The following is a 15,847-nucleotide window of genomic DNA, read 5'->3' on the forward strand; positions in this document are numbered from 1 at the left end:
AAAAAATCTGCAAGGCTATTTGGCATTTTACTTAATGTTAGGTAATTAGCAGTTTCTTTTACTCTTCACTTTTTTCTGCAACTCTGCCAATGGCTTAGTCATTGCAAAGAGACACGAGGAAGTCTTTTTACTCACAAGTGTGGCAATCTGCAGTTGATTTTTTTTATTTTTCTTTATATTGGGACACCAACAATGCCACCTGCATAACTCCAGGAAAAGTTTATGGAAATAAGTATGCAGGTAAGTTCTGCTGGAAATGAGACAAGATTCAGAAAGCTCTACAAACTTTTCCATAACCTGAAATTAAATGGTTAAAATAGTGAATGCATTTTTAATCCACATTGAATATAAAAAAATGTCTTAAATTTCAAAGGAAACTGAGACCTATCAATAGGGCGAAAAGGGTCAGAGAAGGGGCAACATCCAATGAAGAAAACGGATCACCCTGGACACTACAAAAACACAGCAAACATAAAAAACTGGGTGCTCCAACACAGCACACAATACAAGACACCACCACCAGGGATCACCACTGTCACAAAAAAAGCCTCAGCTCCTAAAAGAAAAACAGAACTAAAACAATATGAGGAGTACAGTGACACATAGCACTACAATATTGCGCCGTTATCCCATTAGTAGGTCAGCCAAGTCTCTTAAAACATCTCTTTATAGGCAAAACAGCAGAGAGTGTCAATCTAGTTGTAATGCTGATCAAAGACTTTAGCAGGAAACTAAATAGAGCAGATTATTAATACACTTGCTAAAGAAAACTATGACTTACAGTAGCTGCGTACCTGTGACCTGGTAAGTTACCACACTGCCAGATCCACAACTCTGCCCACACAGTGCAGCTGTAACAAAATGCTATGTGAAGGCTTTGTTTACATGAGGTGGATATTACCTAGCCACGTTAGCCCTTACCATTCAGTCAGCAAACAGGACAGATCGTTCCAAATGTTGGAGGAGCAGCAAAGGAGGCTTAACAGATCAGACCAGTTTGCATTAATGACTAATATTAAAACTTAACAAACAATGAAACAGCCACCCTCACCCGACACAGTTTAACAAAGGAAGCAGATGGATCACGAAGCAATCAACCTTGTGGCAGGTGGGGACCTGCTTATATGCACAGCTGAAATTGGCCTTAAAGGGGCAGCATACCATTTATGTCCATCCACATGTTCCTCAGAAAAAGTATGCCTCAGCACAACCGTTGTGCATGTTGCTCCCCATATTCCTCTTTGACTGATATAGGTCTGGCTCTGCATTTGACTTATGAAGTGATTATTTAGAATATAATAGAATATAATATAATATAATATAATATAATATAATATAATATAATAGAATAGAATAGAATAGAATAGAATAGAATAGAATAGAATAGAATAGAATAGAATAGAATAGAATAGAATAGAATAGAATAGAATAGAAAAGAAAAGAAAAGTGTTTGAATGAGTCCACTTGCTATTCATCCTGTCCGTTTAATTGAAGTGGTTTAAACAGCAGATTTGACAGCTCCTGCGTCCATTGGCTACTGAGGTACATTTCTTTTGTTTTACTTACATTTAACTGGAGATCAATGTTCTGAAACCATTTTATGAGATCGATGGTTGTGTTTACATAGAGAGCCATCTAATGAGCATTGGTGAGACGTGTGACCACTGGCTCGTTTTAATATACAGTGGGCTGACAGGAAAGAGGTATGAGAGCGGGGGAGGGAGAGACATGCGGCAAGATTGGCCATTTCGAGGACTAACATGGGTTAAGCAATAATAACGGAGCCCCCGAAATATGCCCCATGAGCAGTTTCTTTTGCTAATGCTAAACCTACTGCACACTACACCTTATGGTTTACTTTACAGTATGAGGTCTTTGGTATTTTTCTGAGGATGAAAAGAAAACTACTAGACTGTGACAATCTCACTTCGGCACTCAAAGTATTTTAAGGTTGAGCTGGGACTCCATTGTTCTACTGGGGGAGTTTAAAACGTGAGCAGTGACAGTAAGACCTGCACAGGGGCTATTGGTAGGAACGGACTCCCCGATCTGAACCCGACTGGTGTTCTGTTATTGGACTTCTGTGCCAATGAGACGAACATGCAGGATAACTGGGATATAGACAGGACAGCCTTCAAACGTCATACCTCTTTAAAACCAACGCACAGAACCTAAGTGTCCTCTTTTTCCCAGGGCTACCAGCCTGAAACTGGGAGATAGACAGGACAGCCTTCAAACGTCATACCTCTTTAAAACCAACGCACAGAACCTAAGTGTCCTCTTTTTCCCAGGGCTACCAGCCTGAAAGTAGGGAAACAACCTTTACGTGAAGTCCTTTGTACTTGGTAAGTAAGCAAACTAAGCCCTCTTCTCCTGCCATTCAGAACTTCTGATTGCAGTGTTTCAGTCATTCTGGCTGCTGTGAAGCAGATTAGAAAACTGAGTTTTCACCTTGGTTGACCAAAACTGTCTTCCAGTGACCAACAACTGGGAATCACCCATGCTGTGAGGAACCGGCGTTGCAGTGTACCATTTATGGAAAGCTAAAATTGCTGTAATTACTCCATTTGGCCTGTTTTAGTTGGTATGCATGCTGTTCAGCCTTAAAGGGCAGCTTAAACCTTTCTATGTAGATGTAGATGCTGTAGATGGATTCAGTCCTGCGTGGGTTATCATTCGTTTTTGTGTACTTGGATGATATCCTTGTAGCCAGCAGCTTCGCCAAACAGCACATGTCCCACCTACGTCCGGTTTTTCATTATAGCAGCCCGTAGCCTGATTCTCTAACCAGCAAAGTTCCACTTTGGGTTGCTGGCCATAGAATTTTTGGGCCATCACATTTCTGCCAGTGGTGTGGTTCCACTGCCCCAAAACGTTAAGTTTTATGTGGAGCAGGTTGTCTTGGGGGTTTGCCAGCCTCTTGCCTTTTTCAGCTGTACTTTGAATACAGCATTTTTTGTTGCTTACTGTCTAATTGGCTACACGTTATTTCAGATATTTTTTGCATGGCCTCTCACTTACTGCTTATGTGGACCACAAGCCCCTCATCTTGTCCCTTTCAGAGTCCTTGAATCAAGTCTTAAACATTTTGTTTTAGATTTGGGGGACATACAGAAACTGTCTGCATTGACAGGCTCAAAATTCAGCATGTTCTGGCAGATGATCAAGTTGTAACAGCCCAAATCCTCATCTGGTGGAGCTTAACCTGTAACGATCTTGGTTCTGTTGTTTTTCTCTAAGTTTTCAGTTTCAAGTTTAGCCAGGTTTTTCCTTGTTTTCTAGCTTTATTGGTGTGTCTGGATTCATTTATGTTGCTTAGGTTTTTCTGTCTGTCCTCTGTTGCCCCCTTGTGTTCTTTTCCCTTGGCTTCCTCACCAGCTCTGCTCACACCTGCTCCTTATCAGCTCATTAGTCCTACCTTTATTCAGTCAGCCATAAATACACTCCCTCTGCAGTCCCTCTTTGCTGATTCCTCGTCTTACCTCTTCTCACCCTGGCTCCTCATGGCTTTTTCCCCTGATGTCTCCATGGTTCTGGTTTGTTCTTGATTTTTATGTCGGATTTTTTGGATACCTGTTTTTGTTTGGTTTTTTTTTTGGCGGGGGTGTTATGAGGTTTGCTTTTTTTTATGGCACTAGTGGCAAATTTTTTCCAAAGCAGGTTGACCGGAAAGGGAGAATGGGAGAAAGATAGAAACATGCAGCAAAGGACCATTGGTCAGATTCAAACTCAGGTCGGCCACATGAAGGTCTAAGGCCTCTGTATATGGATCATGCGTGCTAAACACGGTGCCACCGAAGCACACCCGCCAAGTACATTCTTGACAAGAACAAAGGAAAGTATGGACTCTGGGAGAACAGGAGCACGCAGAATAAATATGGGTCAATTGGAACAGAAGCATCCTCCTGACATCACCATAGTCAAAGCTAGTCTGGAGCTTAATTTCACCTTCTGTCATTATTAGTCTCTAAATCAGGCATCCCCAAACTCGGTCCTCAAGGCCCCCTGTCATGCAGGTTTTAGAGGTTTCTCTGCTTCAGCACAGCTGGTTATAATGATTTCAGTAGACCAAAAGCCTGTTAATCAGCTTTCAATTAAAATCAGCTGTGCTGGAGCAAGGAAACCTCTAAAACCTGCAGGACAGAGGGCCTTGAGGACCGAGTTTGGGGATGCCTGCTCTAGATAATAGTAAATTATAGCTTTTTTATTTAGTGAGGAAATAATGATTAACACAGTCAGATAAACACAAATCAAACGAACATTTTGCCAAATAAATAAAAGAAAATTGCCATCAGAGACAGCGGTACTTCACACACGGCTATGCTGAGAGAGGGCTGCTGCAGACGGGCTTATGTTAGTCCGTGTAGTGGTTAGCCTTGGAGGTCCGCTGGTTGCCACTGTCCTCTCAACATCAGAACTCTTTTTTTTTTTAATCACGCAGTAAATCAGTTAATTGGCCATAAAGTGAAGCTTAGTATTATAATTACGTAAAAGTTTAAAAAAAAAAACAATCCACTGGACTTGGTTTCCAAGGTTTGAAGCAAACGTTTTTACTTTTACGGAATGACTACGACCTGGATGACTGAGAATCTTCATCAGCTTAGGTTTATAATGTTCTCGCCTCCAATGATCTTAAAACATAGTTTTTTAGAACAATGGAAACAGAAAAGTGATTTTTTTTTTTTTTACTTAATACCCCAAGCTTTGTATGCTGTCACCTAGAAGCTGCTGCTGCAGAGGAGCATGCTGGGACAGCTGTCAATCTTGAGAACGGGCAAGTCTGCTCTGATTCATACTCAGTAAAGAGAGAGGGGCAAGAAGAATACCCGGGACTTTGTAAGTTCTCAGTCTGGTGTTCTTGTGAATTGGAACAGTGCCGGGCTGAGGCCTTTGGTGCATCTGTATATGTCTGCTATACCATTGCTCATAAGTTGGAGTAGAGTGAAAGAAGTGTTTGAACCCGACCTCCTTTGTGTCGTCCTTTCAACTCCTCCACAACACCTTTATCAACCGTTAAAACATCCACAGTGTGTAGGAAGAACACAAGGTGATAAAAAGAAGTGTTCATGTGCAGCACTTTTTGTTGGTTTTGTTACATAAAGAAGGGAAGGCAGGTTGTAATAATGCAAAATTATCAATTATTCTAAAGCAATGTCTGACTACTATGACTTTGAAGTGTTCATGGTGGTCAACAGAGAGACAGTCTATGGTAAGAAACAATTGTCAGGCCATTTTGCCACTATAGAGCACTGTAGCACAGACCTGAAGGTGAAAGTCTGACAAGCCTCTTTTCACGTGTGGGGTTGATAAAGGTGTTAGTTGCTACTATTTGATGCAGATTTCAGATTTGTGCAGCTGTGTAAGTAAGTGAAAGAAAATTCCAGAGGTATGTGTGTAAGTGTGAGGGTGGATGAATGCATTTTTGTATGAAGTCTTTTTTGTGTAGAAAAGCCCAGCGAGGGACATGCTATTGTAAATTAGCTTTAGTAAAAATAATAATAATAAAACAATAAAAAAAGTTCATGCACTGCATCAGCTGCAAGCATTGTTTTGTAGCAATATTCAACTACATTGTTCTTGTCAAGATGAATAGGAAATACGCAAATGACTTTGGTCCTTAGGCTTGTGGATGTCACGGATGAGCCCAGATGATTCTCTCTACAAACCTAATTGTTTGTTGCATTTTGGACCCTTTTCTGGTTTGTTAATGAGACAAACCACACAGAAATAAATGTGCACAATACAGACTTGATGACACAGGCTTAAAGATTAGCAGTACAATCTTCCAGAGACTTTCCTGTGGAAGGTTGTACTTCATGAGTTGCCACAGAAAGTTGTTGGACCTTCTATTTGTAAGGGCCATAGCAGGTTACAAGAAAGGGTGGTTCCTATTACTCTTATAATAAATCCATATTTATAGATAAAAATATGTTGTTATTTTTGTTTAATGTAAGGCAGTCATTGGTGAATTCTAAATTTGTTTTCGACAATAGAGAATTATTTAATGTGTTAGCTTTTTGTATATGTATAAAACCGATCGACAGTTTGTCCCTAAGCTCCATGGATAAAGAATTGTTGCTTTAAACTCCCTGTCTTATACATACCCGGTACAAATATTTTTGGGAGTTGGTATATCTGTGCATAATTGTGAGACTGAAGGAAAATAATACATGTCCTTTATATATACTTTAAAACTGGAATATTTACTGTGGTGTACGTTAATAGTATCCAGTGCAACCACATATGTGTAAGGCACAACTGACAAAATTACCAGAAAGTGCATGATGACTGCAGAGAATCACAGCTCAGGTGGGAGAACCGTCTGTAGGTCAGCGATTGGTTTTATACTTTGTACATCTTGATTTTATGTAAAGAATGCTGAGGAGTCTTAAGAAACAATTATTGTCAGAAAATACAACTATATGTGCCATTCAAGCTTTGCCAAAGGCTATGAAGAAGCAACAAGACACATAGAAGAAGAATATAAAATTTTTGGCTACTGAGAAAAACATTCCAGTCACATCACCTAGAACAGGCATCCCCAACCTCGGTCCTCGAGGCCCGCTGTCCCGCAGGTTTTAGAGGTTTCCTTGCTCCAGCACAGCTGATTTTAATTGAAAGCTGATTAACAGGCTTTTGGTCTACTTCAATCATTATAATCAGCTTTGCTAAAGCAAGGAAACCTCTAAAACCTGCAGGACAGCGGGCCTCGAGGACCAAGGTTGGGGATGCCTGACCTAGAACACATTACCCCTATGTTTAAACATGGTGGTGGTAACATCAAGCTGTGAAAAGGCTTTTCTTTAGAATGAGTAAAGAAGCCTATTAGACTTAAAAGACAGACATATCATTAGATCTATTTATCAATCTATCAGCTTGGGTCGGTGTCTATCCTTCTAGTGGGAACATGGAACAGTTAAACTGGCCAAACAAAAGTCCAGTCCTCAGTACTGTACACTTTAGATTTGTTTTTAACTGTCTGTGTTATTGGGTCTGATGTGTTTTGTGAAGAAAATAAAAAGTATGTAAATAGGAGTGGAAAAAAGGAACGTAAAAATGTTAGCAGACTATCTTACTGTTGGGTCACAACAGAAAAAGCCTTAGCTGTTTGTATTTCCAAATATTCCAACATATTTTCTACGTAAAGAAGAAAAGGTTCATATATTAAATTACTTACATTTAAGTGAAAGATTAGCACTAGCAACACAGTGATAAGCTATGTTGTGCATGTGCGGTCAGGAGATCCTGATCTCTCCCCTTGAAAAGCTTTTGCTTCTGCTATCTGGAAACTGTCTCATCAGTCATTTTCTGTTGTGAAACAGAAGCTTTATTTAAGAATAGAACAGTTGAAACTAGGAAGCAATGGCATTCCATCAACCTGCTTTCCATGTTACAGTCTGATTTAAATGGCATTTAATGTCTAATCGCACCATTACGACAATATTTTGGATAGGATATTTCATTATCTAAAATGGCTTTTATATATTCACACAATATATAGTCTGCTTAATCTGAGGTAATTAAAGAAAAAAAAAACCTTCTTGTTTTTACCCAGTTTAACAATAAACAAATCATGGGGGTCATGTCTTTTGCCTAATACGTGTTTCTGTAAATGCATCTCCTCTTGTCTGAGTATTTGGTCTGACTACCTGGTTTTGAGGAAGATTATTTCAATTTGTTTCATAAAGCCTAAATCTGAATGAATATGTAAAAGCAGCAATTTAACTCAGTTTATGTAAATAGATCAGTTCATAAACATGCCATCTCAAGGCTATTAGAGAAGTTGAGGATCAAAGGAAATACAATGATACAGAATAAATTTATGTCCAATTACGCTCAGTTTAAATCATTCCCAACTGGTCAAGCACAAACAGTACAGTTGTTGGTCAAAAACAAAAACTATTCGTAATTACAAAAACAATAAAGTTTGGTGATTCTTTTTTTTTTTTTTTTTACAGTGTCCTGTCTGGCAATGTGGCAATAAGAATAATTGTCTTGATGCCAAAAAGAGCCCAACAGATTTTACTTTCACAAGTGTAGCAGTATGGCAATTGCCATATTGCTCCACTTGTTTCATGCATATAAATTGCTTTATTATAATTATGCAGGGAGTTTTACAGTTTATATGGACACTGCAATGTAAATAGAGCAGAAAAACAGAAGAAGAAAAGGAAAAAAGAAAGAGAAAAGATGAAAGAAAGAAGAGAAAGGAGACAATGACAAAACATTTTCAGTCTGCGTCATCACCTGTAAGGAGATGAAAAAAGAACAGCACAACCGAAAGACATGGTACGAGATCGAGAGCAACACCTTGAAACTATCGCTAAAGTAATATTATTAAGTCTGACATGTACTCTGTGTTACCTTGGTGATTCTTGCTCAAGCAGCATTTTTTAACTTTTGCAAGAATAAGAACAGATTTAGAGTAAGACACGTGTCCAACCGAGTTGCGTAGTTCTGTTCTGAATGGAAAACCTCAGCCCTTCTAGCATATTTGCTGGTCTTTCAAAGTTCCTCTGGTGCACCTATGTAAGGTGGGAAAAATTGAACAAGGAACTAGGTCATCAGCTGCAACAAAAAGAGTGAATTTTCTTTTGTTTCTCAGTCTGTAGTTATGAGTTTGGAAAGCTGCTGTACAAGAGATAGTGAATAAATTAGTCAGGTTACATCTCAAGGCTCGATTAATTTTTTCTCTATTTATTTTAAATCATAATTGATCAAATTAAAAACGATTCGTTCAAAGTCGGTTCATCATTTAATACTGAATGCTAAAAGCATATCAAAAGGGAGTTTGTCCAGTTGCTTTAAGTTCCTCTACGTTTCAGATATCCTTCATCCTTGGCATCTGTGGAGAGAAACCACTTGTTCTTAAAGTGAGATGCCTCCAGCAGAGCACTGAGCCAAGACTGTTTTTTTAATGGAGAGGAAAAAAAACAAAAAGAGCACACATAATTAGCAGGAATAGAGCTGTTGACAACTAGACACAGAAGCTTTGAGCTTTGAACCCTTTCTGAAAAGACATAAAGCACTGAGCTTGTATAACTTTTTTATGAAGAAGTAAAACACATCAGAATAATTTTCTGTCTAAAATAAAACTAATCAATCAAAGATTGAATCCAATCACTGTTCCATATGGCTCCAACCAGGTCAAAGACAGACATACTGTAGCTCAAGATAAAAACACAGATTCACGGCTACTTTTTATTGTAAAAAAAAATAAAACAAAAATTTGTATTGCTTCATATACCTTATATAGCAAAAGTTAAGTAGGAAGAAGCAAAATTAAGCACGGGTACATTGGCGTTGGACAAATTTGTATAGGAGAGAAAAACAAAAATAGAGCAAACAATTATTCTAGGTAAAGCTGTCAGATATGGCTCCACCCAGGAAAAAAGGCACAGCTTAACAGAAAAATACTAAGTTATGAACACATGCTATGGGGGAAAAAGAGATTGAACCGAGTTTATAGTAGAAAAAGCTGTTGTAATGGTTTCGCTAAGGAAAAAGGACTCAGCTGAATACACCAGCATTGAGCCAAGTGTACTTTCTATAGAAAGAAAAGCAAAGAGAGAGAACAAGCAGGTGGCGGTAGAAATTGAAAGTAATTTAGAATTTTAGAGCAGCATTGCTCATTTAGTCTCAACTGTCTTTTTTTATAGCTATAATCAATTATTTATGACAACTCACCAAAACAAAAAACTTCAATAAATACACTGTTCTTTCACTACCACATGTAAATTTGTTGGCTATTATATTCCTCTTTCTTCTGTCTCAGTCACTGGGTTAAATAGGATTTATCTCAGCACATTTTCTCAGATGAAAAAATTTGTTTGAAAAAAAAGTAATTGATGAGCACTGTCCAACCAATTATTCTGAGGGAAAGAGACACTCCAGAGCCTTACAAACCTGCAGAACTTTGTCATAATTCACCTTAGCAAGCACATTTTGCAGACATGCATGCCCACCTTTACAATGGATATTGTGTTGGACGTCAATGATCTGTGGTTTAAAATAAATATGGTTCCTGCTCATCCTCCTTCTCATTGAGAACATCTAACACAAATACTCAGTCACTGCAGTTTAATGAGCTCTCAGAGATACATGGTTTCCAAGGCCACGCTTCCCAGCTTGAGGAAACGATATATTGAACAATGTGGGAAAAAAATGTATAATAATTCTGTTCAGGGAGTGTGGAAAATGGTGCACTAGCAGCACTACTGCTACAGAAAAACCATTCAGGTAGACTTCTTTTTCCCCCCTTACAGGCTTTAATCAATTTGTCTTTTCACCCTTCATAAGCACCTCACCAAGCCAATGTTATTGCTTAATTTATTTCTTGGCAGTGGATAAAGTCACATACACACACCCACACACTACTATATCTGGAGCTTCACTTCCACCCACTCATAGCATACAAAGTCCTTATCACCAAGACAGCTCTGCTGCATAAAGTTTCCTTCTGCTACTTTAGACAGCATATCATCTTTGTCTTTGTTGGATAAAAATACCACAAATAGTCATTCTGGTTTTATATATTATAGGTATTTAAATTGGCTTTCTGTAGGTATTCATATACTGGAATCTTTAGATATCTTGCAGCATTTCATCCATAAATGGCCTAGCTTTTTATTGTGATTTTATGTGGCAAACCAAAACAAAGGAGTCCCTTTTTATTTCTATATTCTCTTGTCCTAATCACACACTCCACCAAGGTATGTTGAGTGATTTTGAGAAAACAGCTAATTTTCACTATAACACAGCTTATAAACCAACTAAACATTATCCAAGCGTCATATTTTAATTGTCTCATGAAATAAAAAACTAAATATTAAGAGAAATCTGTGCATTGTTCTTATACTTGGTAAGAACTGGTGTAAGATATAAGATAAGGTTTAACCCACAATAAACCGTCAGCAGTTGAGGTGATTTGTCTTTGTGGGGCAGTAAAATCACAAGTTACAAAAACTTAATTAACTAGGTGAGCCTTGGGGAATCTTTCAAAATGCCTCCCCAAGCAACAGCAGAAAGCACGAATGACCTCCAGCTACCACAGACCTGCTTACTGATACAGAAAATGTGATTGCTTTTCATATTCCACTGAATTTCCAAAATTTCCCATTTCACCCCAGGACACACAGATGCTCCAAACGCACCGCAGTAGGTAGAACAGAGGAGGCGTTTGTGTGCAAGAGTGGGCGTTATTAGCTAAATTAATTTTAATAAGCATCCCTTGAAAAATAATGAACGTGAGACAATGTGAACGACGAGTTTAAAAGCTTGTTGATGTATGGCAGACGGATAATGGGATAAGAGAAGTGAAACGGATGAGTTTAAGGAGGTGCGCAGTACTGCATGTTCAATTTATATGTAAATCAATCCACCTAATGGGATGACCTGGACCAGGTGCGACAGGATAGGAAAACGATCCCACCCGAAAGCGTTTTAAAAGTTTGAAACCTCACAGGGTTTACCTAGAGCTTTTTGTCAGCCCTGTTATAATAACCCATTAGAGAACAACCTAATGAGGTGATTTATTTGAGCTACCGCCACTATTCTGGCGACACGCATCCCTGCCTCAGCCCATAGGTGGGTTCACGCAGCACAGGGAGCTGGTTGGCCTTTCCCCCCCATGTGCATGTGAGTATAAGCTAGATCGATAAGTGACAAACATACCACCGCTAAGGCATTGCTCCATCTCACCTTTTCTGCTCTGTGGTTTTGTGAAACAAAAATAATATATGTCTCTCACACTGACCCTCCTTGTTAGAGCGACAGCAGAAGGATAATCAGCAGAGAACAAATGATGTGCTGCAAACCCCCCTGGTGGGTGACTTTTGACCGTACTGATGCCCTGTCTACCTGATGACTGTCACAATGTGGATGAAAAGTAGACAGTGCACCCAGTGTGTATCTCTACAATTTCTTAAGCAGATTTATAATTCTTTTTTTTTTTTTTTTGGTAGAAAGAAGGTTTTATTGTATTTTGAAGAGGAATTGCTGGTGGTGCAGTCCCTCTGTCTATCAGTCACTAATGGTGTGGAGCAGTGGGAGTCTAGGACACCTGCATCCGCTGCCTGATAATGAATATGATGAAGATGGATATTACTTTTACCCTGTTTGAAAAGCACGTTCACAGCGAGAGAGTGATTACAGCGGTAATTGGCATCCTCAGTGGCTGCCACTACAGATACTCATGATGAGGTTGTCGTGGCAAAAATGTAGATAACATTTACATTATTCATGCTAAAACAGGAGGCCTAACCCAACAAATAACCCATGAGACTTTTAAAAACCCCTTAGAGTTTGCCCTTTTTGTAAGAGAATAAAAATGTAAAGCATACATACAGCACATACATTTTAAGGTCAAGGTGCTATAAAGCCAGATTAGTTATTTTTTATAGACCTCAGCGACACACAACCCGATACAACCGTCTGTTCATTTATACAGGTGGATTAATAAATGCAGATATGATTTCCCATTTGAAGCTGGGGACAGTGTGACTGTCCCTCAGCAAGTCATTTTTTAAGGTAGTCAAAACTAATGACATAGCAGGAACCTTTCCTTATCAACTTTTCACAATTTTTGATTAATAAACAATACAATTTAATGCATAACTGGATAGACACATGGTTTTCCTTTCTTTATGGTATTCCTTTCTTTCTTCTGCTATTCTCTAAAGTGAAAATTTAAGGATTAAAGAGCTACTAGTCTGACAGATTACTTAGCTGTGGATTCTTGTAGCTCCTCCAGAGTTACCATGTTTCACCTACCAGCTTTTTTGATTGCTGTTCTTCCTTATTAAACCTGTCGGTTTAAATAGCCTTGTTTTTGTATGTTTACACTTGTTCCCTTCATTCATTATGGAAAATGGTTTTAACAGAGAGGGCCTCCCGATATTATTTTATGACCTATCAAAGGGGTATTGTTTGCCTCTGTTGTTCTCTAATAAACCCCAGAGGCCTTTTACATTACAGTAGTTGACTGCACCTAAGGTTCAAGTATTAGATTCATAGCACTGAGTAACTAAGATTAAATGTATTGTATTTATTATCATTGTCATTCATCCTTTAAAGAATAGTTTGAAAAAGATTTTTCATTTGCAAAGTATATATTTATGTGAAAAACAATAATTAATTTTAAGTGTGCTGAAGAAAAGTTTCCTGTTGTGAAAAACATATACAGGTGCTGGTCATAAAATTAGAATATCATGAAAAAGTAGATTGATTTCAGTAATTCCATTTAAAAAGTGAAACTTGTATATTATATTCATACATTACATACAAACTCATATATTTCAGATGTTTATTTTGTTTAATTTTGATGATTACAAATGACAACAAATGAAAATCTCAAATTCATCATATCAGAAAATTAGAATATTACTGAAGACCAATAAAAACAAAGGATTTATAGAAATGTTGGCCAACTGAAAAGTATGAACATGAAAAGTATGAGCATGTACAGCACTCAGTATTTAGTTGGGCCTCCTTTGGCCTGTATTACTGCAGCAATGCGGCGTGGCATGGAGTCGATCAGTCTGTGGCACTGCTCAGGTGTTATGATAGCCCAGGTTGCTCTAATAGTGGCTTTTAGCTCTTCTGAATTGTTGGGTCTGGTGTATTGCATCTTCTTCTTCACAATACCCCATAGATTTTCTATGGGGTTACGGTCAGGAGAGTTTGCTGGCCAATTAAGAACAGGGATACCATGGTCCTTCAACCAGGTACTGGTAGCTTTGGCACTGTGTGCAGGTGCCAAGTCCTGTTGGAAAATGAAATCTGCATCTCCAAAAAGTTGGTCAGCTGCAGGAAGCATGAAGTGCTCTAAAACTTCCTGGTATGTGGCTGCGTTGACCCTGGACCTCAGAAAACACAATGGACCAACACCAGCAGATGACATGGCACCCCAAACCATCACTGACTGTGGAAACTTTACACTGGACTTCAAGCAACGTGGATGAAGTGCCTCTCTTCTTTTCCTCCAGACTCTGGGACCTTGATTTCCAAAGGAAATGCAAAATTTACTTTCATCAGAGAACATGACTTTGGACCACTCACCAGCAGTCCAGTCCTGTTTCTCTTTAGCCCAGGCAAGACGCTTCTGACGCTGTCTGTGGTTCAAGAGTGGCTTGACACAAGGAATGCGACAGCAGAAACCCATGTCTTTCATACGTCTGTGTGTGGTGGTTCTTGAAGCACTCACTCCAGCTGCAGTCCACTCTTTGTGAATCTCCCCCACATTTTTGAATGGGTTTTGTTTCACAATCCTCTCCAGGGTGCGGTTATCTCTCTTGCTTGTACACTTTTTTCGACCACATCTTTTCCTTCCCTTCGCCTCTCTATTAATGTGCTTGGACACTGAGCTCTGTGAACAGCCAGCCTCTTTAGCGATGACCTTTTGTGTCTTGCCCTCCTTGTGCAAGGTGTCGATGGTCGTCTTTTGGACAACTGTCAAGTCAGCAGTCTTCCCCATGATTGTGTAGCCTATAGAACTAGACTGAAAGACCATTTAAAGGCTTTTGCAGGTGGTTTGAGTTAATTAGCTGATTAGAGTGTGGCACCAGGGGCCATCAATTTTGAACCTTTTCACAATATTCTAATTTTCTGATATGATGAATTTGAGATTTTCATTTGTTGTCATTTGTAATCATCAAAATTAAACAAAATAAACATCTGAAATATATGAGTTTGTATGTAATGTATGAATATAATATACAAGTTTCACTTTTTAAATGGAATTACTGAAATCAATCTACTTTTTCATGATATTCTAATTTTATGACCAGCACCTGTAATAGGAACCACTTGAATGGGTTTCTGTCCCCAAATATTTCAAGATGTGACCCTAAAACAACACTGTATTAATAATGTGTTGTTGTTGTTTTTTTTATTTCTTTAAAAAATATACTTTTTTCTATGTCATTATTTAAAGTCCCAGTGTATAAGATTTCCTTTTATTTAGTGGTGCAGTAAAAACCAGATGTGTCAAGTACAAATACTTTATTACTGTACTTAAGGACACTTTTTAGGTATTTATACACTATACTCCATTACTTATTTTTCTTCATACTTCTGTCTTCTACTCATTACATTTTTACACAAATATCTGTACTTTCTATTCCCTACATTTTTAAAATAAACATTTTTCGTAACTCTTGGCTTTGGTTTAATGTTTATAAATATTTATTTCACATCAATGTAGATTATTGGCGCCATCCGCATCTAGCGAAAACTAGATGTCGAAATGTCTGAAAGGTCGGACACAGGCGAGAGCGCATCGGGAGATGGAGACCAACAAGACCTCCCTCATCCTTGGCCCTATCTCAAAGAATTTTTTTTGAAATAGTCGAAATATTTAGCTTTCCATTCATATAGAGGCATCTGGCTGTTTTTTTTTTAAAGGTTACTTTACACTTTTATACTTTAAGAAGTTTTTAGAGCACATACTTTTTCACTTTAACTTGAATGAGGTCCAGTTGATACTTCAACTTTTACCAGAGTGTTTTTTTAAACTTCAGTATCTATACTTCTACTTAAGTAACAAATGTGTGTACTTTTGACACCACTGCAGTTATGTTTATCATGGCCTTGCATTTCAAACAGGTGGATTGGGTTAGCGTGTTATATGACATCTAAAGCCACTTGGAAGTTTTGATTTGGGTTATCAGACTAAAAGGCGCTGAACAAAAATACCCAACATCATTTTAAGACTTTCATTTGTAAACCACCTTTTTCTTCTATTTCCCAGTTTTGCACTACTTGTTGTTGGACTATCATATAAAGTCCATATAGAACATACCTGTTTTTATGATCGTGTGATAAAATCTTGATGATGAGGGATGTGATT

Source organism: Cyprinodon tularosa, unplaced genomic scaffold (assembly GCF_016077235.1).
Source record: "Cyprinodon tularosa strain WSP-4 unplaced genomic scaffold, ASM1607723v1 ctg1019, whole genome shotgun sequence".
Classification (NCBI taxonomy): domain Eukaryota; kingdom Metazoa; phylum Chordata; class Actinopteri; order Cyprinodontiformes; family Cyprinodontidae; genus Cyprinodon; species Cyprinodon tularosa.